The sequence below is a fragment of the Hyla sarda genome, chromosome 1, assembly GCF_029499605.1.
Source record: "Hyla sarda isolate aHylSar1 chromosome 1, aHylSar1.hap1, whole genome shotgun sequence".
NCBI lineage: Eukaryota > Metazoa > Chordata > Amphibia > Anura > Hylidae > Hyla > Hyla sarda.
The window spans coordinates 487,425,033-487,449,718 of NC_079189.1; the positions used below are offsets into that span (position 1 = coordinate 487,425,033).

Genomic DNA, 24,686 nt, shown 5'->3' on the forward strand with positions numbered 1-24,686 from the left:
ATACTATACATCCCTTTTTTCTTACTTTTAACAAATCAACTTTAAGAACTGTCTGTTTACATGTTATCTAATATATCCAGCCCATAAAAGGGGCCATTGCATAATTATCAACATAGTCCTGGGACATTTGAGCCTTTTCCTAGTGCCGCCCAGAACAACCCCCAAAATGTCTAAATTCCGCCCTGGGTGTTGGCTCTGCCCCCTTTCCCCAAAACTGTTGGTGGCTATGTACAGTGTTTGTCACCTTCCATCCATACAAATACAGATGTAGCAGAGTAATCAGTCATAGGCCCTTATTTACTATGCTGAAACCGACACTTGTTATCGGGTTCTTGGTAAAATTTTTAGGCGCACGCCTTAGAATTCCCTACAAGGGACGTGGCTTCTCCAATAAGGGGCGTGACCCAGCACTTTCCAGGGGCGTAACCCGACATTTTTGTCCGAAACCTGGGGAAAAAACAGAGAAGAGTGATTTTAGAAAACCCGACTGCCAGAGGCTGGTGTAAAAACTGGTAAAATGGAGTGTTTTTTTCCCCAAAAATAAATATTATGGCTAATATGCTTAAAGGGGTTCTCTGGCGCTTAGACATCTTATCCCCTATCCAAAGGATAGGGGATAAGATGCCTGATCGCGGGGGTCCCAACGCTGGGGACCCCCGTGATCTTGCACGCAGCACCCCAGTTAAAATCAGTCCCCGGAGCATGTTCGCTCTGGGTCTGATTACCGGCGACCACAGGGCCAGCGGCGTGTGATGTCACACCTCCGCCCAAGTGTGACGTCACGCTCCGCCCCTCAATGCAAGCCTATGGGGGGGGGGGGCATGACAGCTGTTGCAAAACTACAAATCCCAGCATGCCCAGACAGCAAACAGCTGTATGGGCATGCTCGGAGTTGTAGTTTTGCAAGATCTGGAGGGCTACAGTTTAGAGACCACTGTACAGTGGTCTCAAACTGTAGCCCTCTAGATGTTTCTAGGAAACTCACCGGCTTCCGTAGAATCCAGGGAGCCGCATCGCAGGTGTGAATTTACCTGCAATTTGCCGCGATCACCAACATGGGGGGGGGGGGGTTCTGATGACCTCCCTGGGCATTTGCACGGGATGCCTGCTGAATGATTTCAGCAGGCATCTCGGTCTGATCCCCGCCCGGCACGCGGCGGGGACCGGAATTGACCATGACGTGGACGTCATGGGTCCTTAAGACCCAGGGTGTGGTGACGTACCGGTACGTCATGGTTCCTGTAGGGGTTAATATACCAAGTCTAACTGTTAACTCTGCTGTACCTGTATTTGCATAGACTTGCGTGAGTTACAGATGCAGCAAAGTTAAAAGGCAGTCATATCATTTAACTTGATGCATTGATTCACCAAGTCAGTTACTAGTTCTATCTATCTTATTCAAATAAATCTTAAAAAATGACAATAAGGCTAAGTTTCCACTTGTTTTTTTTTTTTTTTTTCTGGCAGTTTTTGGAATACTGCCACTGAAGTTTTTGAACCAAATCCAGAAGTGCATTCAAAAGGAATAGGACATATAAAGAAAGGACTTATACTTCTCCTCCCTTATGGATCCACTTATGGCTCAAAAACTGCAGTGGTAGTATTCCAAAAACTACCAGAAAAATAACCAAGTGGAAACTCAGCCTAAAAAATAGCCAGCTCTTATAAAGTACAGACCTTGCTGCTATTATAATCATATATATCATATTACAATATTTAAATCATGGTCATTTATATTAAGTAGAGATACATGTAAGCTTAAATTGCAGGGTTAGAGTTTATACATTTCTTTATCGTGGTAAAATATGATAATTTCCAAGCATCAAAGGTAATTTCACTAACGTCATTAGAGAATGACTGGAGCACAGCTACACAACATTAAGGCTAAGTCTCCACTTGGTTTTTTTTCTGGCAGTTTTTGGAATACTGCCACTGCAGTTTTTGAGCCACAGCCAGAGGTGTATTCAAAAGGAATAGGACATATAAAGGAAGAACTTACACTTTTCCTCCCTTATGGATCCACTTCTGACTTTGGCTCAAAAACTGCACTGGCAGTATTCCAAAAACTGCCAGAAAAAAAACCAAGTGGAAACTTAGCCTAAAGTAGTCTGTTCAAATCAATTCTATTCTAAAGATGTTTATACATGAATTTGTCTAACATCCTTTACAAATTATTCATTAAAGGGGAGGCAATCTTAAGGCGTTGTTGTAGGGATCATGTTGCTTTTGAGTCAGGTATAGAATCCTATTTAAAGAAACACAATTTTCCCCCATATTATACACTTACCCTGACCTATTAGATCCCTCCTGCTATCACCAAGACCCCTACCCAAGCATCTGTGTAGCTTCTGTCTCTGTGAGATTAGGATATATAGTAGTTATACACCTCCCCTCAAGCTCTCTCTGTATACTGCTGCTGTTATCTTTATGGGATCACAATACATTGTAGTTATTCATATTGTGGTTATACACCTCCTGTGTTTACACATTGTGTTTCTTGCTCCTTTTTTTTCTGTTTGTGCTGAGAATTGAGATAACACATGGCAATTGTACAAAATATGATAAAATTGTGTCATTTTTACCATGATTTTAAAAATTTCTGCTAAAACAGCAAAAATCTGTAAAAATGTGTAAAAAGGTAGTAAAAATTTAACATGTGAACACAGCCTACAGACTTAAAATATTTGTAAAACGCCACAATTGTCATTACAGGTCGAACCATTTTCATTTCATGTTAATTGTATTTCGTTATAAAAAAAAAAAAAGGTGTTAAGAGTTGCACTGTGGTCAGACATGCTGGCTGCGGATGCACTCCTCCTCCGCTGCCCGGCACTGCCCGTACTGCCCATGTTGTGATGCGCATCCCTCAACGTTATCGCATTCAGTCCTCTACATCTCACCTTCCTTGTCATCCCCCTGTGCTTTCTGCTTGCCGGCTCGTGCATTCCTGCCTCCTAGGGCACGTACACATTGGCTCTGTGAAATTTAAAGGGACAGTACATAATTAGTTCTTGCTGCCCCATTACCCTATAAGTACAAGCACTTCCTTTTGACCCTTGCCGGATGTTTGTGCCTTATCAGCCTGAGAGAAAGCGTTCAGTTTGTGTCTTGCCTTGCTGTGTATCTGACCCTATTGCTACATATCCTGACCTTGCTCCTGTGCCGCCTGCCTTCTGCCCTTGCCACTGTGCCGCCTGCCCTGACCTCCTACCAGTCCTGATTTTGTGTTGCCTTATCCTTCCAGTACCACGTTACACCTCGGCCGCCTGTGTGGACGAGTCGTATCAGGGGTAGCGACCTGGGTGCCGCCTGCCGCAGCAAGTCCATCCCGCTTTGTGGGCACCTTAGACTACACTCCCTGGTACAGCCCACATCATCATCCACACTGGTACAGCGGACCCATTTTACCTCAGCCGTAACAGTAATATCCGGCCATGGATCCCGCCAAGGGGCCACTGCCTAATGTCGAGGATCTCTCCTCAATTGTGGCTCAGCAGTTGCAACAGCTGGCTCAACAGCCTCAGCAACTGAATCAGTTGACTACCATGATGTAGCAACTCCTATCTGTACAGCAGCAGCAACAGCAGCAACAGCAGCAACAACAGCGGCAACCGGCTCTAGTGGCTCCTTCGGGGACAGCAACTTCAGGGGCATTCCTTGGTCCTAAGCTTCGCCTGTCTCTGTCCACCAAGTATGAAGGGTACCCTAAATTGTGCAGAGGCTTTGTTACCTAGTGTTCTATGCACTTGGAACTCTTGTCTAATCAGTTGCCGTCTGAACGTGCTAAAGTGGATTTGTAGTGAGACTTCTTTCCGGTAAGCTTCTGGCCTGGGCTACTCCTCTCTGGGACAAAGGTGATAATGTGATGACCAATCTGCAAACTTTCCTTTTTAAATTCTGCAGTGTCTTCTAGGAGCCAGCACGTTCTTCCTCGGCAGAAACCTCGATCCTGAATCTCCGTCAAGGGGATTCCTCCGTTGGCGACTACGTGGTCCAATTCCGTACTCTAGCTTCTGAACTGGACTGGAATGACAAGGCCCTTTGTGCCACCTTCAAAAAGGGACTTTCTAGCAGAGTAAAGGATGCTCTGGCCACATGGGACCCACCTTCTACCTTGTCAGAACTGATTTTGCTGGCTACCCGCATTGATGTGCGTTTTGCTGAGAGGCCAGAGGAGCTCCGTCAGGCACGTGAACCTGCCCGTCCACGTTGTCTTCCCCATTTGGCTCCGGTGTTTCAGTGGCCACCTATGCCTACTTCTTTGTCTTCTTCAGAAGAGCCCATGCAGGTGGTTCTTGCTCACCTGTCTTCACAAGAGAGGTCACGCCGTCGGGAAGAGAATCTGTGCCTGTACTGTGCCAGCACGGAGCATTTTCGCAATAACTGCCCTCTTCGGCCTCAACACCCGGGAAACGCATGCACCTAGGGCACGTGGGAGAGGCGTTTATAGGTGTGAATACTCCCTCTCATCGCTGATACATGCCTGTCCGGCTCTTGTCCTCGTCCGGTTCCTCGTTCCCCGTTTCTGCTTTTGTGGACTCTGGTTCAGCAGGAAACTTCATGGATGCCTCTCTGGTTCATAAATATCATCTCCTAGTCACATCTCGCTAAGCCTCTCTACATCTCTACTATCAACGGAGATTGCCTGAAATCTGCGGTGAAGTTTATCACTGAATCTCTGAAGATGCAAGTTGGCGCTATGCACAAGGAGTGGATCAATTTGTATGTGCTTCCTCATTGTTCTTCCTTGGTTCTCCTCGGTCTGCCGTGGCTGCAACGCCACACCCCAGTTCTTGATTGGCGCTCCGGAGAAGTCTCCCGTTGGAGTCAGGATTGCTGGAACCACTGTCTGGTGATTATTCAACTGAAGCATCTTATTCCTTGTCCCTCTCTGCCGGGTCTGCCTTCCCAATATCAAGACTTCGCTGACGTGATTGCAAGAAGCAAGCAGAGAGTCTTCCTCCTCATCGACCCTACGATTGTCCAATTGATCTTCTGCCAGGTTCTTCGCCCCCCTCACTGAAGAATCTATCCTCTGTCGGCTCCTGAGACACAGGCCATGTCTGAATACATCAGCGAGAATTTACAGAAGGGCTTTATTCGAAAGTCTACCTCTCCAGCAGGAGCCATTTTTTTCTTTGTTAAGAAAAAGGACCGGTTCTCTCCATCCCTGCATTGATTACTGGGGACTTGAAGTGGTATTCCAGGGAAAACTTTTTTTTATATATCAACTGGCTCCAGAAAGTTAAATAGATTTGTAAATTACTTCTATTAAAAGATCTTAATCCTTCCAATAATTATCAGCTGCTGAAGTTGAGTTGTTCTTTTCTGTCTGGCAACAATCCTCTCTGCTGACATCTCTGCTTGTCTCAGGAACTGCACAGAGTAGAAGAGGTTTGCTATGGGGATTTGCTTCTACTCTGGAAAGCTCACGAGACAGGTGTCATCAGAGAGCACTTAGACAGAAAAGAACAACTTCAGCAGCTCATAAGTACTGAAAGGATTTTTTAATAAAAGTAATTTACAAATATGTAAAAAGGAAAAGAATGTGTGCAGCTCACAAATCTACAATCCGAGGATATAATTGGTTATATGCCGAAACCCCAAACGGCAAGAAATAAATAATATGAAGAGAAAGTATATAACCAATCCTTCTAGGATTTTACCCCGAAGGGTACACAATGAATGCAAATATAGTAAAGAGAAATTTCAATTGATATAAATTTTATTAAACACGTATAAAACAATTGATAAAATTGTATAAAATTAATCTAATCCTGACACAGATATATATAGGTGAACAATCCACCGGGCCCTAGTGGTATTGATCACAAGAATGAAAAGACTTGATTCTAACAATCATAAATGGTGGGGGGAAAAAAAAAATTGTAAAAAAATATATAAATGTGAAAAAATTGTTCAAAAATATATACCGGTCTGGAAAAAGGGGATTGAGTCCTTTTCTGGTGCAGCTGATGAAATATCCTAGTGATGAATAAATGGACCAGTAGTGTATACACTTGTACAATTGATTTTATCAGTCTATTGACTAGTACAGGCTTACTGGTCTGTATTAGATGCTGCTGTCACAGTGTATCTCACCCGCTCCTGGCGCTTGTTGTTGTCTCCGTCCACCATACGCCGGCTGCGCTGGAACAGGGCTGGCACTCGTGCAAAGTTCGGATTATGCAGGGGTACGTTTGGCACAACGTCCCCAGTGGCCTCCGTGCTGCTCCTGTGGTGGTATTGCAGGGCGGGCGCAGCGCTGGCGTCCCTCGTGGTGGATAATGATGGAGAATGGTTGTTTCTCAGGGCGGGTGGAGAATGGATATTTCCCAGCAGATTCAGGTTAGTAAGAAATAGTAAGATCGGACTACAGCTGCAGTGGTGGATATTTCCAATGTGTAGCAAGTCTCTGTGCCAGGTTCACACCAACAATGTGTGACAAGGTGCGGTAATTTGACCTAGACGCGTTTCAGGGTTCTTTTGCTGAATAGCATGACCCTTTCTTCAGTAGGAAAAATACAGAATATACATATATATATATATATATATATATATATATATATACATATACATATATTACATATATATATATATATATATATATATATATATATATACATATATTCTGTATTTTTCCTACTGAAGAAAGGGTCATGCTATTCAGCCCTGTGACAGCCCTGTGCCAGCACAGCCGGCATATGGTGGACGGAGACAACAACAAGCGGCAGGAGCGGGTGAGATACACTGTGACAGCAGCATCTAATACAGACCAGTAAGCCTGTACTAGTCAATAGACTGATAAAATCAATTGTACAAGTGTATACACTACTGGTCCATTTATTCATCACTAGGATATTTCATCAGCTGCACCAGAAAAGAACTCAATCCCCTTTTTCCAGACCGGTATATATATTTTTAACAATTTTTTCACATTTATATATTTTTTTACAATTTTTTTTCCCCACCATTTATGATTGTCAGAATCAAGTCTTTTTATTCTTGTGATCAATACCACTAGGGCCCAGTGGATTGTTCACCTATATATATCTGTGCCAGGATTAGATTAATTTTATACAATTTTATCAATTGTTTTATACATGTTTAATAAAATTGATATCAATTGAAATTTCTCTTTACTATATTTGCATTCATTGTGTACCCTTCGGGGTAAAATCTTAGAAGGATTGGTTATATACTTTCTCTTCATATAATTTACAAATATGTTTATCTTTCTGGAGCCAGTTGATATTTAAAAAAAATGTTTTCCTGGATAACCCCTTTAATAAGATCACTATCAAGAGCCGGTACCCCCTTCCACTGATCTCTGAACTATTTGATCGCCTATGGGGAGCCAAGATTTTCACCAAGTTGGACTTGCGTGGGGCGTATAATCTTATTAGAATCCGGGAAGGAGACAAGTGGAAGACGGCTGTTAATACCCATGATAGGCAGTACGTAGTCATGCCGTTTGGTCTCTGTAACACCCCGGACGTTTTTCAAGAATTTGTCAACGACATTTTCCGAGATCTTCTTTACACTTGTGTTATAGTGTATCTGGATGATATCTTGATCTTCTCACCCAACTTGGAAGTCCATTGCACTCATGTGCGTCTGGTCCTGAGACGAATTCAGAGCAACCGCCTCATTCTAAAGCTCAAGATATGTCTCTTAGAGAAGTTGTCGCTGCCGTTCCTCAGCTACACTATTTCTAATTAAGGCCTTTGTATGGATCCTGATAAGCTGTCTTCGGTCCTAACTTAGCATAGACCCTCCGGTCTACGGGCTATTCAATGCTTCCTAGGCTTTGCCAACTATTATCGACAGTTCATTCCGCATCTCTTCACCCTGGTAGCTCTGATTGTGGCTCTTACTAAGAAAGGTGCCAATCCTAAGTCCTGGCCGCCTACAGCGGAAAAAGCTTTTTCTCGTTTGAAGTCAGCTTTTGCCTCTGCACCTGTTTTGACGAGACCAGACCTGGAAAAGCTGTTCTGCCCCGAAGTGGATACCTCTTCTGTAGCAGCCGAAGCAGTTTTGACTCAGAAATCCTCCTAGGGCAAAACGGTGTCTTGTGGCTTCTTCTCTAAAACATTTTCTCCTGCTTAAAGGAATTACACTATTGATGATCGGGAACTCTTGGCCATCATGCTCGCTCTGGAAGAATGGCGTCACTTCTTAGAGAGAGCGTCTCATCCTATCAATATCTATTCGGACCATAAAAATCTTCTTTACCTCCAGTCCGCTCAACGACTGAACCCCGGCAGGCCAGGTGGTCACTTTCATTTCCCGGTTTAATTTTTTTTATTGATTTTCGACCTGCACACAAGAACATCAGAGCTGATGCCCTCTCTCGAGCTTCTGATGTGGTGGGACTGGAACTTTTTCCTCGTCATATTGTGCCTCCAGATCGTTTGGTTTAAGCAGCACAGATCTATCAACAAGTTTCCCCAGGGAAGACCTTTGTACCAACTCACCTTAGGAATAAGGTGCTAAACTGGGGACATTCTTCCTTATTAGCTGGTCACCCAGCAATTCGGAAGTCTACTTTGCTCATTACTCGTCATTCCATAGTAACATAGTAACACAGTTCATAAGGTTGAAAAAGACCAGAGTTCATCAAGTTCAACCTATATCCCTAATAAGTCCCTACTGAGTTGATTTGATCTAGAGGAAGGCAAAAAAAAACTCATACTAGAGGTAAAAATTCCTTTCCAAATATGGCAGTCAGAATAAATCCCTGGATCAACGTTCTGTCCCTTTAAATATAGTATACATAACCAGCGATGTTATTATTCTGCAAAATGCATCCAGGCCCCTTTTTGAACTCTTTTACAGAGTTCACCATGACCACCTCCTCAGGCAGAGAGTTTCATAGTCTCACTGCTCTTACAGTAAAGAACCCCCTTCTGTGCTGGTGTTGAAACCTCCTTTCCTCAAGATGTAGAGGATGCCCCCTTGTTATAGATACAGTCCTGGGTATGAATAAATCATGGGAGTGATCTCTGTACTGTCCCCTGATATATTTATACATAGTTATTAGGTCGCCCCTAAGCCTTCTTTTTTCTAAACCAAGTTACCCTAATTCTGATAATCTTTCTGGGTACTGTAGTCCTCCCATTCCCCGTACTACTCTGGTTGCCCGTTGTTGAACTCTCTCCAGCTCCACTATATCTTTCTTGTACACTGGTGCTCAGTATTGTACACAGTACTCCATGTTTGGTCTGACGAGTGATTTGTACAGTGGTAGAATGATTTCCTTTTTGTGGGCATCTATGCCCCTATTGATGCACCCCATGATTTTATTTGCCTTGGCAGCAGCTGCCTGACACTGGTCTCTACAGCTAAATTTACTATTAACTAAGACTCCCAAGTCCTTTTCCATGTCAGTCGTCCCAAGTGTTCTCCCATTTAATACATAATCCCAGCCTGGATTTTTCTTCCCCATGTGCATTACCTTACATTTATCAGTGTTGAACCTCATCTGACACTTCCCAGCCCAAACTTCTAACCTATCCAGATCCATTTGTAACAGTGCACTGTCCTCTATTGTGTTTACCGCTTTACAGAGTTTAGTATCACCTGCAAAGATTGCTACTTCACTATTCAAACCCTCTACAAGGTCATTACTAAATATATTAAATAGAAAAGGACCCAAGACTGACCCCTGTGGTACCCCACTAGTAACAGTCACCCAATAAGAATAAGTACCATTAATAACCACCCTCTGTTTCCTATCACTGAGCCAGTTACTCACCCACTTACATACATTCTCCCCCAGACCAATCCCTCTCATTTTATGCACCAACCTTTTATGTGGAACTGTATCAAATGCTTTGCAAAAATCCAGATATACGACATCCAGCGATTGCCCCAGGTCCAGTCTTGAGCTCACCTCCTCATAAAAGCTTATCAGGTTAGTTTGACAGGACCGATCCCTCATAAAGCCATGCTGATATGGAGTCATACATTTATTTTTATCAAGATATTCCAAAATAGTATCTCTTTGAAAACCCTCAAACAATTTACACACAAAGGAGGTTAAACTAACAGGTCTATAATTTCCAGGGTCACCTTTTGACCCCTTTTTAAATATTGGCACCACATTTGCCATGCGCCAGTCCTGGCGAACAGTCCCTGTCACTATAGAGTCCCTGAATATTAAAAATATGGGTCTGTCTATTACATTACTTAGTTCCTTTAGAACACAGGGGTGAATGCCATCTGGACCAGGTGATTTGTCTATTTTGATTTTTTGTAGGCGGCACTGTACTCCTTCCTGGGTTAGACAGGTGACCTGTACTGGGGAGTTTACCTTATCACACTGTATTTCACCTGCCATTTAATTTTCCTCTGTGAAAACAGTGGAGTAGACTTTGTTTAATATATTTTCTTTTTCCTAATCCCCGTTTATAATTTCTTCCTCATCATTTTTTAAAAGGCCAATACTTTCATTTTTGACCTTTTTGCTATTTATATAGTTAAAGAACATTTTGGGGTTAAAAATAATACTAAACAGAAAAAAGTGGGTGGTGCAGCTCACAATTATATACTGACCGAGGTGAAGTAGGCTAGAAAACACCTATAACCTAGGTGTGAGAGCGAAATAAAATATTTGATACAAAAATTGCCTACACCTCAAGGGCAGTATTCACATTAATAAATTGAAATTATGGCACAATATATTATATATTATTATAATTTGGGATCTATGATACCTATATATATAGTGTTGTTACATATGGCCCTACTATACACTCCTTATACTAAGAACAAATATAAAGGAATGGGATGGAGTAATAAGTGGATAAAATTATGACTTTATTAATAATTCATTACATATTAAAAACAAGAAAAGACATCATAAAGAGGGAGAAAACAACTTGTGGTGGAAAAGAGGGCGTCACTCCAGAAAGTCCACAATGTAAACTATAGTATTAAATACATTTCATACGTTGTACTACTGCTCATTCTATTGCACAATCCCATAGAGGAAATACCTCAACAACTATAAAGTGCCTAGAGACAGTATACATACCAATAAATAGAATCAAAGTGCAAATACAAGAGGGACCGCTGGAGAGACGACACCCCAACGTACGTTTTGGGTTGTCCTTCGTCCTGGGGGTGGCGTCCTCTCTGCAGGAGCTGCTTTTTATATGGTCCCCGTCCAATAACATACATCCACGTCATAAATTGCCAGGTAAGACATACCTTTCTATTGGCGCATGACGCCGGGACCCGCAGGCTCCGCTACTTCCGGTCGCCGCGTCCCCGGCGCGGCCATGATAGCGGTCACATGACCGCATCACATGACCGGCCGGATAGGATACAGCGCCGGAAGAGCGAAGTACGTTCACCCCGGCGCATGCGCACATTCGGTATGACGTCGGCGTTGCATCAGTGGAGCATCAAGGCAACCACCCGCCCACATGCGGTGATTGGCCGGAGGCTCCACTGGCGCAGCGCCGATATTACAATTTACAGCAATGCAATTGCAAAATAATACATTTATTACAGGGGTGTCTTACATATGTATATATGAACTGAAATTATTATATAAAAAAGAAAAATTAAGCAGTGCGGATCATGATACCAATCAGAGGAAAATAAAAAAAATAATATTTATAATTAAAAACATTAACAATCAGGTGAGTAATTACTATATGTGACACTTATAATATTTAAATTTCATAATCAATTAAATATGTAATATATATATCATATATACTTAACTATATATGTATGTAGGCTGTTATATGTGATACCTAGTGCAGTCATGATGGACAGATATACTATTCCATCATTATTATAAATTGTGTAAATACTGTGAATAAATATTATAAGTAAAGTATGTGTTGAAAATTAATGAATAAGCTGTGTACATATATGTGGTAGCGCGAATATATAATTAAAAATATAATATAAAATATATATAAATAAATAAATAGAATATAAAAAATATATAAAAGATATAAAAATATTATAGAAATGTTTGTGATCAAAATTTAATTATTAATCGTGTAACAAATTCATATAAATTAATAATAATACTAAATAATACTAAATACCGAATGTGTGCATGCGCCGGGGTGCCCGTACTTCGCTCTTCCGGCGCTGTATCCTATCCGGCCGGTCATGTGATGCGGTCATGTGACCACTATCATGGCCACGCTGGGGACGCGGCGACCGGAAGTAGCGGAGCCTGCGGGTCCCGGCGTCATGCGCAGATAGAAAGGTATGTCTTACCTGGCAATTTATGACGTGGATGTATGTTATTGGACGGGGACCATATAAAAAGCAGCTCCTGCTGAGAGGACACCACCCCCAGGACGAAGGACAACCCGAAACGTACGTTGGGGTGGCGTCTCTCCAGCGATCCCTCTTGTATTTGCACTTTGATTCTATTTATTGGTATGTATACTGTCTCTAGGCACTTTATAGTTGTTGAGGTATTTCCTCTATGGGATTGTGCAATAGAATGAGCAGTAGTACAACGTATGAAATGTATTTAATACTATAGTTTACATTGTGGACTTTCTGGAGTGACGCCTTCTTTTCCACCAAGTTGTTTTCTCCCTCTGTATGATGTCTTTTCTTGTTTTTAATATGTAATGAATTATTAATAAAGTCATATTTTTATCCACTTATTACTCCATCCCATTCCTTTGTATTTGTTCTTAGTATAAGGAGTGTATAGTAGGGCCATATGTAACAACATTATATATATAGGTATCATAGATCCCTAATTATAATAATATATAATATATTGTGCCATAATTTTGGTTATATCTATTTTTCTGGGAGCTTATTGGCAGGTCCATGGCCAAGGACTTTAGAACCAGGTAACAAACCTGGTTGTCACAATTAGATAAAGTTTTTAAGGGAGAAGCAACTTCTGGTGGTGATGGTGATCAGAGAAATGTGGCTTCTTTGCAGCACATGATGAGCACTTTACTGCATAGAAAATTACGTGTTTGGTGGAACAAGTCCTTCTTAGAGAGCTACATATCAAGAAATTTAATTCCAAGAGGCCTCAGGATTCAAATCTTTCCGTCATTCCCCATAAATGATGACACATTTACAACAAGGTGGGCTGAAGTATGCACACATGCATCACTACAATTTATGGAATTGTCGGTTGGTCTACATAAGCGAACATTGGAAGAAGTGGAAATGGAGATATCCAATGTACAAACACGCTTAGATGGCACGGCCTCCCCGGAGGAAACAGAAACATTTAAAACAAAGATGGAGAAACAACATAGTGTCTGGGAAAAAGACATCTCAGAGAGAAAGAGCAAAAAATTATCACGTGACATCCACGACTTTCAACAGAAGACGATATACAGATGGCAAAGGAAGGCAAACAACGATCTCCCCCAACAAAGGAGGAGAGCTATGTCCGTATCCTCAATATCGTCCAGTAGTGAATACAGTGGACCTACTTATCGCCCAAATTTCTTCAATAACCGTCAAAAAAGGAAGAAAGATTTCCAGCGGGAAAATGGCAAACGTAAATATGGATCTCATGAATCCTCAACCTCCCGTGATGACAACGCTAAGGTAATTAACTTATCACATCATGAACTGTCTGAGTCTGATGTATCAGTTTTGTCTAAAGGTTTGACCTTTTCACCAACTGCTCCATTTGATCACTTTACAGCTTTGAAAGATCTCCATATCTTTGCCCGCTCACTAATTTTCAAGAAATGGTATCATAAGAAAGAGAATATAACAACATTCACTACACCTGCTGAGAGACAGGCCATCCGTGATTTAGAAGATTTATTAACGGAACAAGAAACATCACGTGAAAATCAGGTACCCACATGCATTAAACCTAGATCTAAAAATTTTCCTTCCTTCTCTGTCTGCCCAATAATTGATACTTTTGTTAATATGGTTGATGAAGAATTCAAGAAGATCAAAAGGAATACATACAATGATAATTTGACCAGAGAGGAAAGACAGAGTTTGGAAAGATTGAGAAAACTTAATGATGTCATAATTAAACCAGCCGATAAGGGTGGGAATATCATTGTATGGCCTAGAGAGATGTATGAAGCAGAAGCACGCAGACAATTACGTGATAATACCTGTTATAAAAAATTGCCCTTTAACCCTTTGATTTAATTTAAAAACAGTCTTGAAATAATTCTTGAGTGGGCAGAAGCAGATTCCACTATTTCTTCAGAACTTCATCGTGCCCTGAGTGTATCACACCCCAAGATGCCAACGCTATATCTGTTGCCGAAAGTGCATAAACACCCTACCAGACCACCTGGGCGACCAATTATCTCAGGTATGGGTAATCTGACTGAAAATATTTCACGATATATTGATGATAAATTGAAACCATTGGTCGAGTGCTTACCCTCATTTGTGAGGGATACCAATGATTTATTGAGCCGTATTGAGGGACTCCATCTGGCTGAAGACACACTTTTGGTGGCAATAGATATTGAATCACTATATACATGCATTAGACATGAGGATGGCCTGCGAGCAACTGAATTCTTTCTGAGATCAAGTGATATTGGGAGTGGACTTGCCAAGTTTTTGTGTGAGACATTACAATTTGTCTTAGCGCATAACTTCTTTACATTTAATGGATCCCTCTACCTGCAGCTCCAGGGCACAGCTATGGGGGCGCCTTGTGCGCCATCGTATGCTAATCTGTTCCTGGGGCTGTGGGAGAGGGATCTATTCCTGTCAGATCGTGGGGACGTCTCGATGGACAGAGTCCTGTTTTGGGCTCGGTACATCGATGACGTCCTCATGATCTGGCAGGGAACGGCCGTTGAATTAGAAGCCTTCATCTGTGGTCTCAACAACAATAATATGAATATTAAGGTTACATATTCATTTGACAGATCCTCAATTCCATTTTTAGATGTCACCTTAACACGAGATCAGGAGGGATTCATCCAAACAAATGTATATCGAAAACCAACCGCCACTAATACTTACCTCCATGCTACTTCCGCACATCCGAAACATATGAAAGATGCAGTCCCTGTTGGACAATATCTACGAATCAGAAGAATTTGCTCCACCGACACAATGTTTGAAGAACAAGCAAGGACTCTACGAAAAAGGTTTAAAGAGAGAGGGTATAGCCAACGATGTTTGAAAAAAGCTTATCGACGTGCTAGAGAGACGCAACGACAACAATTACTCCAAAAGAAACCTCCACGTATTTCAGATGATTCTATACGTTATATATCAGATTACAATGCACACTGGGAAGAGATGAGACGAGCAATTGAAAAACATCTACCCATTCTGAAAACGGACTCTGTCCTTCGTCACTACGTTCCAGATAGACTACAGCTGACAGCAAGACGTGCCCGCAATTTGAAAGATATCCTTGTGAAAAGTGAGTATGTTTCATCTACTCCTAATCTATTTAATTTGGGTACCATAAAAAATGGTTGTTTTCCTTGTGGTAAATGTGTCGCATGTCCTAACATTGTGAGAAGCACCGACTTCAGTGATTCTGGTGGACAGAAAACTTTCAAAATTCGACATCACATTACTTGTGAGTCTAAAGCAGTGGTATAATATGCTTATTGCCCATGTCCTAAAATCTACATCGGACTAACTACTAGACCATTAAAGGTCAGGGTGCGGGAACACATGCGAGACATTAGACAGGCGGCTACGCGGGTACATGTAGAAGAACTAAAACCCATTGCAAGGCATTTCTTGTCAGAACATGAGTGTGACCCAAACATCCTGAAGGTAAAAGGAATTGATCAAGTGAACCTAGGCATCAGAGGTGGTGATATTCCAAAAATTCTAGCACAGTGCGAAAGCAAATGGATTTGGCGTCTTCATACCCTACAACCACTTGGACTTAATGAAATACAACCATTTGCCCCATTTCTCTGATCACCGGACGTTTCCTTTCAGCCGCGTTTGCTTTTTAGATGATATTTTAATCACTTAGTATTTGTATACTAATTTATTTTATTTCTTCTTTTCTTGTTCTAGATTATTTTACATTGATTGGTCTTTCTTTGTTCCCCTCCTCATCTCCACGCCTGAAGAATAACATGACGGATTGTAACATCTGGACATGATCACACACTCGGACATATGTATGAGACTGATATAGAGATCTTCTTGATTAATTTCAAAGTATTGTTTGCGGGACGGAATCATGTGCAATTATAAATTTATACACATACACTTTTTATCACTTATATTATTTATCGTTCACAGACTATTTTATTTTAGTTGTTTGCACTAGCTTGGAACGATTTATACACCTTTAGTATTATTATTAATTTATATGAATTTGTTACACGATTAATAATTAAATTTTGATCACAAACATTTCTATAATATTTTTATATCTTTTATATATTTTTTATATTCTATTTATTTATTTATATATATTTTTTATTATATTTTTAATTATATATTCACGCTACCACATATATGTACACAGCTTATTCATTAATTTTCAACACATACTTTACTTATAATATTTATTCACAGTATTTACACAATTTATAATAATGATGGAATAGTATATCTGTCCATCATGACTGCACTAGGTATCACATATAACAGCCTACATACATATATAGTTAAGTATATATGATATATATATTCCATATTTAATTGATTATGAAATTTAAATATTATGAGTGTCACATATAGTAATTACTCACCTGATTGTTAATGTTTTTAATTATAAATATCAATTTTTTCTTTTCCTCTGATTGGTATCATGATCCGCACTGCTTAATTTTTCTTTTTTATATAATAATTTCAGTTCATATATACATATGTAAGACACCCCTGTAATAAATGTATTATTTTGCAATTGCATTGCTGTAAATTGTAATATCGGCGCTGCGCCAGTGGAGCCTCCGGCCAATCACCACCTGTGGGCGGGTGGTTGCCTTGATGCTCCACTGATGCAACGTCATACCGAATGTGCGCATGCGCCGGGGTGCCCGTACTTTGCTCTTCTGACGCTGTATCCTATCCGGCCGGTCATGTGATGCGGTCATGTGACCGCTATCATGGCCGCGCCGGGGACGCGGCGACCGGAAGTAGCGGAGCCTGCGGGTCCCGGCGTCATGCGCCGATAGAAAGGTATGTCTTACCTGGCAATTTATGACGTGGATGTATGTTATTGGACGGGGACTATATAAAAAGCAGCTCCTGCTGAGAGGACGCCACCCCCAGGAGGAAGGACAACCCGAAACGTGCGTTGGGGTGGCGTCTCTCCAGCGGTCCCTCTTGTATTTGCACTTTGATTCTATTTATTGATATGTATACTGTCTCTAGGCACTTTATAGTTGTTGAGGTATTTCCTCTATGGGATTGTGCAATAGAATGAGCAGTAGTACAACGTATGAAATGTATTTAATACTATAGTTTACATTGTGGACTTTCTGGAGTGACGCCCTCTTTTCCACCACAAGTTGTTTTCTCCCTCTGTATGATGTCTTTTCTTGTTTTTAATATGTAATGAATTATTAATAAAGTCATATTTTTATCCACTTATTACTCCATCCCATTCCTTTGTATTTTGACATTAATAAATTGGTTGACTGAGACCGTGCTTCAATTATGAACCAAATTTTATTAAAAGTACAGCTTATGTTACATAAAATATAGTGCATCAAATATTTCCCACACAGGGCCCTTGTGGGGAAAATAACAGTTGCAATAAGAATAAGTGTGGAGAGCATAAAACAAAAATTAATAGACAGTAAAATTGTGTTGTGACCAATAGTGCGGCAATTTGGAAAATCTGCTAGTCCGGAAAACCAGATGGAATAGTCCAACAAATAAGAAGATGGAGTAGTCCAGCAAATAAGAAAAGTATTAATGAAACATGGAATTGATATTACTGGATAATTGGAGGTCCCGCTCTGGTGGGCTGCTTTGTGAGCGCTTGCATGCGCGACACGTCTGGTTCTGATGGCACTCAAACCCGGTGTATGAAGTGCTCGTCTGCGGTAAATCGGAGGTATCTGAAGTAGATGGTTCCTGCTGGGTTATCTCGTGGTGATAGCGTGTGACGTCACCAGAGGACGGAAACAGATCAAAGGATCAGCAGTTCTCACATAGCAGTCAGACCTCGATAATGGTGAGAGATACCGGTGGCAGCCGTTTTTTTGATTAAAAACAATCTTTAGTGCTAGTTGGTATAAAAATCCATAGAGCGGTCACTCTACACAATGGCTAAACGCGTTTCGGTGTGCTTAAGAGCAAAGTAAATGACCCCTTCCTCAGTAGCTTTTGAGGAAGGGGTCAGTTTTTTTACGTATTTTACATTTTAATGCTTTTTCACTGTTGTCCTGTTTTAGTAGTTTAAATGTTTTATGTTTGTCATTTATTGCCCCCTTAACATTTTTGTTCATCCATATTGGTTTTCTTTTATTTCTTACCCTTTTATTCCCATAAGGGATATACTGTACATCTTACAATGAGAATTTAAGATATTTTAAAAGTCTCCCATTTAGTGTCAGTATTGTTCTTATTGAGGACATTATCCCATTTTATATTGTTAAGGGCTTCTCTGAGTTGATCGAACTTTGTCTTCCTAAAGTTCATTGTTTTTGTGGCCCCTCGGGAGATTCCCTTATTGAAGAACAATTTATAATGTATTATATTGTGATCCCTATTTCCTAGGTGTCCTTCTACTTGCACATTAATTACTCTCTTAGGTACGTTGGTTAATATTAAGTCTAGTAGGTCGCCCCCTCTGGTTGGGCCCTGCACCATTTGGGACAGATAATTGTCTTTAGCTATAGCCAGAAACCTTTTTCCTTTATGAGATTCAAAGGTCAGATTACTGGTGGCCGAACCTGGAGCACGATGTTGCTGACTTTGTCCATCCCTGCGCAATTTGTGCTTGTGACAAGACACCTCATAGAAAACCGGTGGGTCTCTTACAGCCTTTACCCATTCTGGAGTCTCAGTGGACCCACATTGCCATGGATTTCATCACAGATTTGTCATCATTCTCTACCTCTACCTGCTTCTTCTGGAGTACCAGCAATTGATCTTTTGGTTGGGGACTTTCAACCTATTTGGCAGGAAACCTGGCATTTTTTTAGCAGTCGCTTCCTCCCGCATGAAATCCCAGGCTGACAAGAAGGGGAGGTTTCCACCAGTTTTTTGCCTGGACAAAAGGTTTGGCTCTCTGCAGTATGTCCTGCAATCTAGTTAAAAATTGGGTCTGCAGTCCTTGGGTACTTTTAAAGTCCTACGTTGCATACAAGATACATCTCCCTCCTTCTCTGCGTATCCCAAACTCCTTCCACGTCTCCCTCCTCAAGCTGTTGGTCCTTAACCGGTTCTCCCAGAAGATTATCTCTCCTACGCCTGTTACCGGGGCCTCTGATGTGTTTGAAGTTAAGGAGATACTCACTACCAAGACCATCAGGGGGAAACAGTATTTCCTGGTTGATTGGAAGAGTTTTGGTCCTGAGAAGAGGTCCAGGGAACCTGAGGATAACATCCTGGACCGGGATCTTGTGCTCAGGTTTCTGCTGCCTAAAAAGAGGGGGAGACCTGCTGCCTAAAAAGAGGGGGAGACCTAAGGGGGGGGGCAGTCCTCCTCTGCTTCCAGGAACTGCCCGTACTGCCTGTGTTGTGATGCGCATCCTGCAATGCGATCGCATTCAGTCCTCTACATCTCATTTTACATCCAACATGGAGCCTGTCACATTAGCAAGGCATACACACGAGCCTCTACATTATTCTTTTAATATTAGTTAGCCTATGCTGCTCTTTATAAGCAAAAAAAAAAAACTGGAATGCTTTTTTCAACCCCTTTAGGACATCGGATGTAAATGTGTACCCTTGTCCAACTCTATTTTATAAAGCATTTTCAAGGGGAACTGATGTCTGACATTAACACCAAAGTTAATTGTGGCATCTAAAACAGGAAAAATCTATTGCCACTTAGTTCAGGGAGCTGATCAGGACCACCAGGGCAAAATCACAGTGCCCCACTCAGTTCAGAGAATGGAGAGTGGAGGGCTCTTGCCATTGTCTGTTCGTTCAGATCGGAGCTCCAACACTACAGGCAGCCTGTAGTAATGGAGCCCTGATAACACCGATCAATGCAGTGCTAATATGCAGCATTGTTCATGGTATGCAATCCTTATCTATTCTAGTGTTTCTTAATAAAAATCTATGCAATCTGAGACAATTTCTGGCACGGGCCGACTGACAACACACAGGGCCCTAGGACCAAAAAAAAGTAAGGGCCCTCTGTGATGCTCTGCTGCTGGTCACACTTCTGCCCCAATTCTACCCAAATCCCTCCACCAGACCTACACACAAAATAAACTAAATTTTATATATGAGAAAAACTTTATGGTAGGTAAAATCATTTTCCATGACCAATAATACCAGCGTATAGGGAGTAAATATTTACCACACAACAACTGAATAATACCGCCATACTGTAACCCCCCCCCCAGTAGGTTTAGACGGCAGAGTTATGCCCCCCCCAGTAGGTGTAGGCAGCAGAGTTAGATCCCCCCAGTAGGTGTAGACAGCAGAGTTAGAGTCCCCCCCCAGTAGGTATATGCAGCAGAGTTAGAGTCCCCCCAGTAGGTGTAGGCAGCAAAGTTAAAGCCCCCTCCCCAATAGGTGTAGGCAGCAGAGTTAGAGTTCCCCCCAGTAGGTGTAGTCAGCAGAGTTAGAGCCCCCCCCCCCCAGTAGGTGTAGGCATCAGAGTTATGCCCCCCCAGTATGTGTAGGCAGCAGAGTTAGATCCCCACCCCCAGTAGTTGTAGGCAGCAGAGTTAGAGTCCCCCCCCAAGTAGGTGTAGACAGCAGAGTTATGCCCCCCCCCCCCAGTAGGTGTAGGCCGCAGAGTTAGAATTCCCCACCAGTAGGTGTAGGCCGCAGAGTTAGAGTCCCCCCCCCCCAGTAAGTGTAGGCAGCAAAGTTAGAGTCCCCTAGGTGTAGGCAACAGAGTTAGAGTCCCCCCCCAGTAGGTGTAGACAGCAGAGTTAGAGTCCCCCCGCAATAGGTGTAGACAGCAGAGTAAGTCCCCCCCAGTAGGTGTAGGCAGCAGAGTTAGCATCCCCCCAGTAGGTGTAGGCAGCAGAGTTAGAGTCCCCCTCTCCCCCAGTAGGTGCAGGCAGCATAGTTAGAGTTCCCCCCTAGTAGGTGCAGACAGCAGAGTTTTCCCCTCCCTCCCCCAGTAGGTGTAGACTGCAGAGTTAGAGTTCCCCCCAGTAGGTGCAGACAGCAGAGTTTTCCCCCTCCCCCTTCCCAGGTTGAAAAAAAAAATGATGCTCACCTGTATGTATCCCACGCAGGGATCTTCTCCGGAGCACAGCAGGGCCCACGTCTTCCTTAATCCACAGTGCAGGCGCTGATGAGTGATGCCATTGGAAAAATAAAAGGGAAAAATAAAAGAGTTATGTCTTTTAAAAGGCGGGGAGGATAAAAAAAAAAACATTTCGCTAATTTTGGGTGCTTCTGTATCTACTCAATGCACATTTCGGTAAAAAGAACCGAAGTTTTTTCTCGGTTATTGCACCCAAAATTTGGTTGCATCCCGCATGTGACCAAATCTGCGCCCAAAATTTAGGTGCACAGCCTACATTTTCAAAAACACTCGGAGAGTTTAATTTAACCTACAAAATGGGCGTGGTTTACTCAAAAATGGGCGTTAACCCGACAAAATGGAAAAATCACTCAGAGTAATTGTGAAATCACTCAATTGTGATTTCTCAACTCTGAAAAACCGACAGCCCAGGGATCGAGTGAAAATGGAAAAATGGAGTGTTTTTGAGGAAGGGACAGATGACCATTGTGGTTCATGATTAAATTACTTGTTTTATACTTTAAAAGCATTTTTAACCCCTCAACGCTTTTATGATTAAATAATGTAATATATATATATATATATATATATATATATATATATATATATATATTTTTTTTTAATACATATATATATTTTTTTAAACTTTTGGGTTGTTAACCCATTAACAATCATGAATGTAAAGTTACATCCTTGTGCAGAGTAACTTTACTTTATTTATTTGGTTTAATTTATATTTTTCCAGTGAGACACTTTTTATTCCCGTGCGAAAGAATTTAATATTGTGCGAAACAAAAAAACCTGACACATGCAACAGATTAGTAAATCACAAGGAAAAAAAAAAGAAGAGTACACTGAAAAAAAAACCTAACCGACACTCCAGTCTTTGTAAATGAGGGCCATTATCTTTATTTTGTAGGTCCATACGATTAAAATGATACCCAATTTATAAAGGTTTTGCTTTCTTTTACTACTTTTAAAAAATTCTAACTTTTTGTACAAAAATTAGTATGCTTAAATTGTACCCTTCTGACCCCTAAAACTTTTTATTTTTCCATATAGGGATGTATGAGGGCTAGGTTTTTGCACTGTGATCTGTAATTTTTACCATTTTTATTTTGATGGCACCTTTTGATCGCGTTTTATTCACTTTTTTTCTAGTATAGGAAGTGACCAAAACTACGCATTTCTGGACTTTGGAATTTTTTTACACTTGCGCCTTTGACCATGGGGTTTAATTAGCATTATATTTTAATTGTCTGGACATTTACATACGTGGCAATACCACACATGTTTAGATTTAATCTTTTTTGCATTTTTCTATTTGAAAAATGGGAAAGGGGGGTTTGATTTAAACTTTTATTGGGGAAGGGGTTAATGCATATTTATTACTTTTTTTTTCTTTTCACTTTTTTTTAGTCCCCATAGGAGAGCATTGATCAGTGTTATTGGTGCTCCATTGCTTTAGCCTGGCATAGCTGACTGAAAGCTCTCAGCTAATTGGGATGCCAAGGTTTCTCCGCGGCAGTCCCGATCAGCCCATTGAGCTAGCTGGGAATGGGATTTACTGCTTTTAGACGCCGCAATCAACTTTGATTGTGGCATCTAAAGGGTTAATGTCGGACATCAGCCCGATCAGCGATGTCCGGCATTAGCCATGGTCCCGGTTGCTGATAGCAACCTGAGACCCACTGGGTATGATGCACGCTTCACACAGCTGGAGCCAACAGTGGATGTGGATATAACGTTTATACTCGAGTATAAGCCGAGTTTTTCAGCTGTTTTTGTGCTGAAAATGCCCGCCTTGGCTTATACTCGAGTGAACTCTCCACATGTCAATCCCTTCTCAGTGGTCTTCAACCTGCGGACCTCCAGATGTTGCAATATGCTGGGAGTTGTAGTTTTGAAACATCTGGAGGTCCACAGGATGAAGACCACTGCGGGCTTCGTCATCATCCAGGCCCCCCTTTAGTTTTCTACTCACCTCCCCTCGGTGGGAAGGAAGGGTGAGCTGGTCCAGGCCATCAATGATGCAGGGATCGTCCGGGCACGCTGGGAGTTGTAGTTTTGCAACATCTGGAGGTCCGCAGGTTGAAGACCACTGATGAAGGGATTGACAGGCAGTGATGATGAAGGGGGGGGATGATGACAGGGTGATGATGACGGGGAGATGATGACAGGGTGAAAATGACAGGGTGATGATGACGGGGGTGATACGCGGGTCTGGATGATGACGGGGGTCTGGATGATGACAGGGGGGGTGATGACATGGGGGGATGATGTATTTCCAACCCTAGGCTTATAGTCGAGTCATTAACTTTTCCTGGGTTTTTGGGGTGAAATTAGGGGCCTCAGCTTATATTTGGGTTGGTTTATACTCGAGTATATATGGTATGTCCATTTGCAGGAAGGGGTTAAGATGTATATTTGTAAGGAAGTTTGGACATTTTATAGAACCATTTTTAGTGATTGAAGGGATTGTCTTTGCTGTGTTATGTCCTTATAAAGGGAGATAACTCTTATTCATAAGGGTTAGAGCAGCCACACATGCAGACTACAGCTGAACAACCCCTTTAAAGCTAGCCATTTCATAGGTAATCTCATTGATGAGGATAGACACATTGACTAGAAATTTTAATAAGAGGAAAGCATCTTAGAGCCCCAGAGATCCTTAAAGGGTTTTTCAGCTTAAATAAATTTTTATTAAAAAAATGATTTTAACTGCAGCTAAATATAGAGTATGGTAAGCCACCAGTCACTTGTCTCCTTTTCTTCTCTTATTAAAATGTCAATCTGGTTTTGACCTGAAAAGTTTTTCAATATTTTAGCTAACAGAACATTACAGAGCAAAGGACAGGATGTAAATCAAAGATTGACAATATGTAAATTGCCCCTTTATCTATCTCTGACTACTGCATTAACTGTAAACTAATTTAGGTAAAGGGCATCATGTTTGAACCAAATGTGGAAAAACTGCCTCTCTATAGTTGGTTCCAAAGAAAATTTAATTTGTTAATAAGATTTTTCATGAGGACAACCCCTGTCTATATGTTCTATTATAAAATAGAATAGGCTCCCACTGAAAGTGTCACTGTCATTAGTAAGAACTTTAAAAAAAAAAAAAAAAAAGCTCAATTCAGTGTAGTAATGTTCCCTAAGACATGTAAGCATTATAAAAGGCATGTTTTTATATGTAAATACCTTTTGATCTATATTTTACCCTGCTCAGTCTTCTTCCAGTTCTCTGGAAAGCTGGAAGAGCATGATGAACTTGCTCCTTCTCCCCTTCTGCACAAACATTTTTACTTTGCAAATCTTTGTGCCTAAAGTGCATGATTTTTATAACTCTAACGCAGCCATG

General features: G+C 41.4%; 1 long non-coding RNA gene across 1 annotated transcript; it reads right to left on the minus strand.

The window, feature by feature from the left end:
• Positions 1–298: 298 nt before the first annotated feature.
• LOC130310219 (uncharacterized) lies at positions 299–21,363 on the minus strand. Its single transcript, XR_008858757.1, has 3 exons — positions 21,296–21,363; positions 2,901–2,976; positions 299–447 (listed from the first exon to the last, which is right to left on the minus strand). It is a non-coding gene; the product is annotated as an uncharacterized LOC130310219 (long non-coding RNA).
• Positions 21,364–24,686: the final 3,323 nt, after the last annotated feature.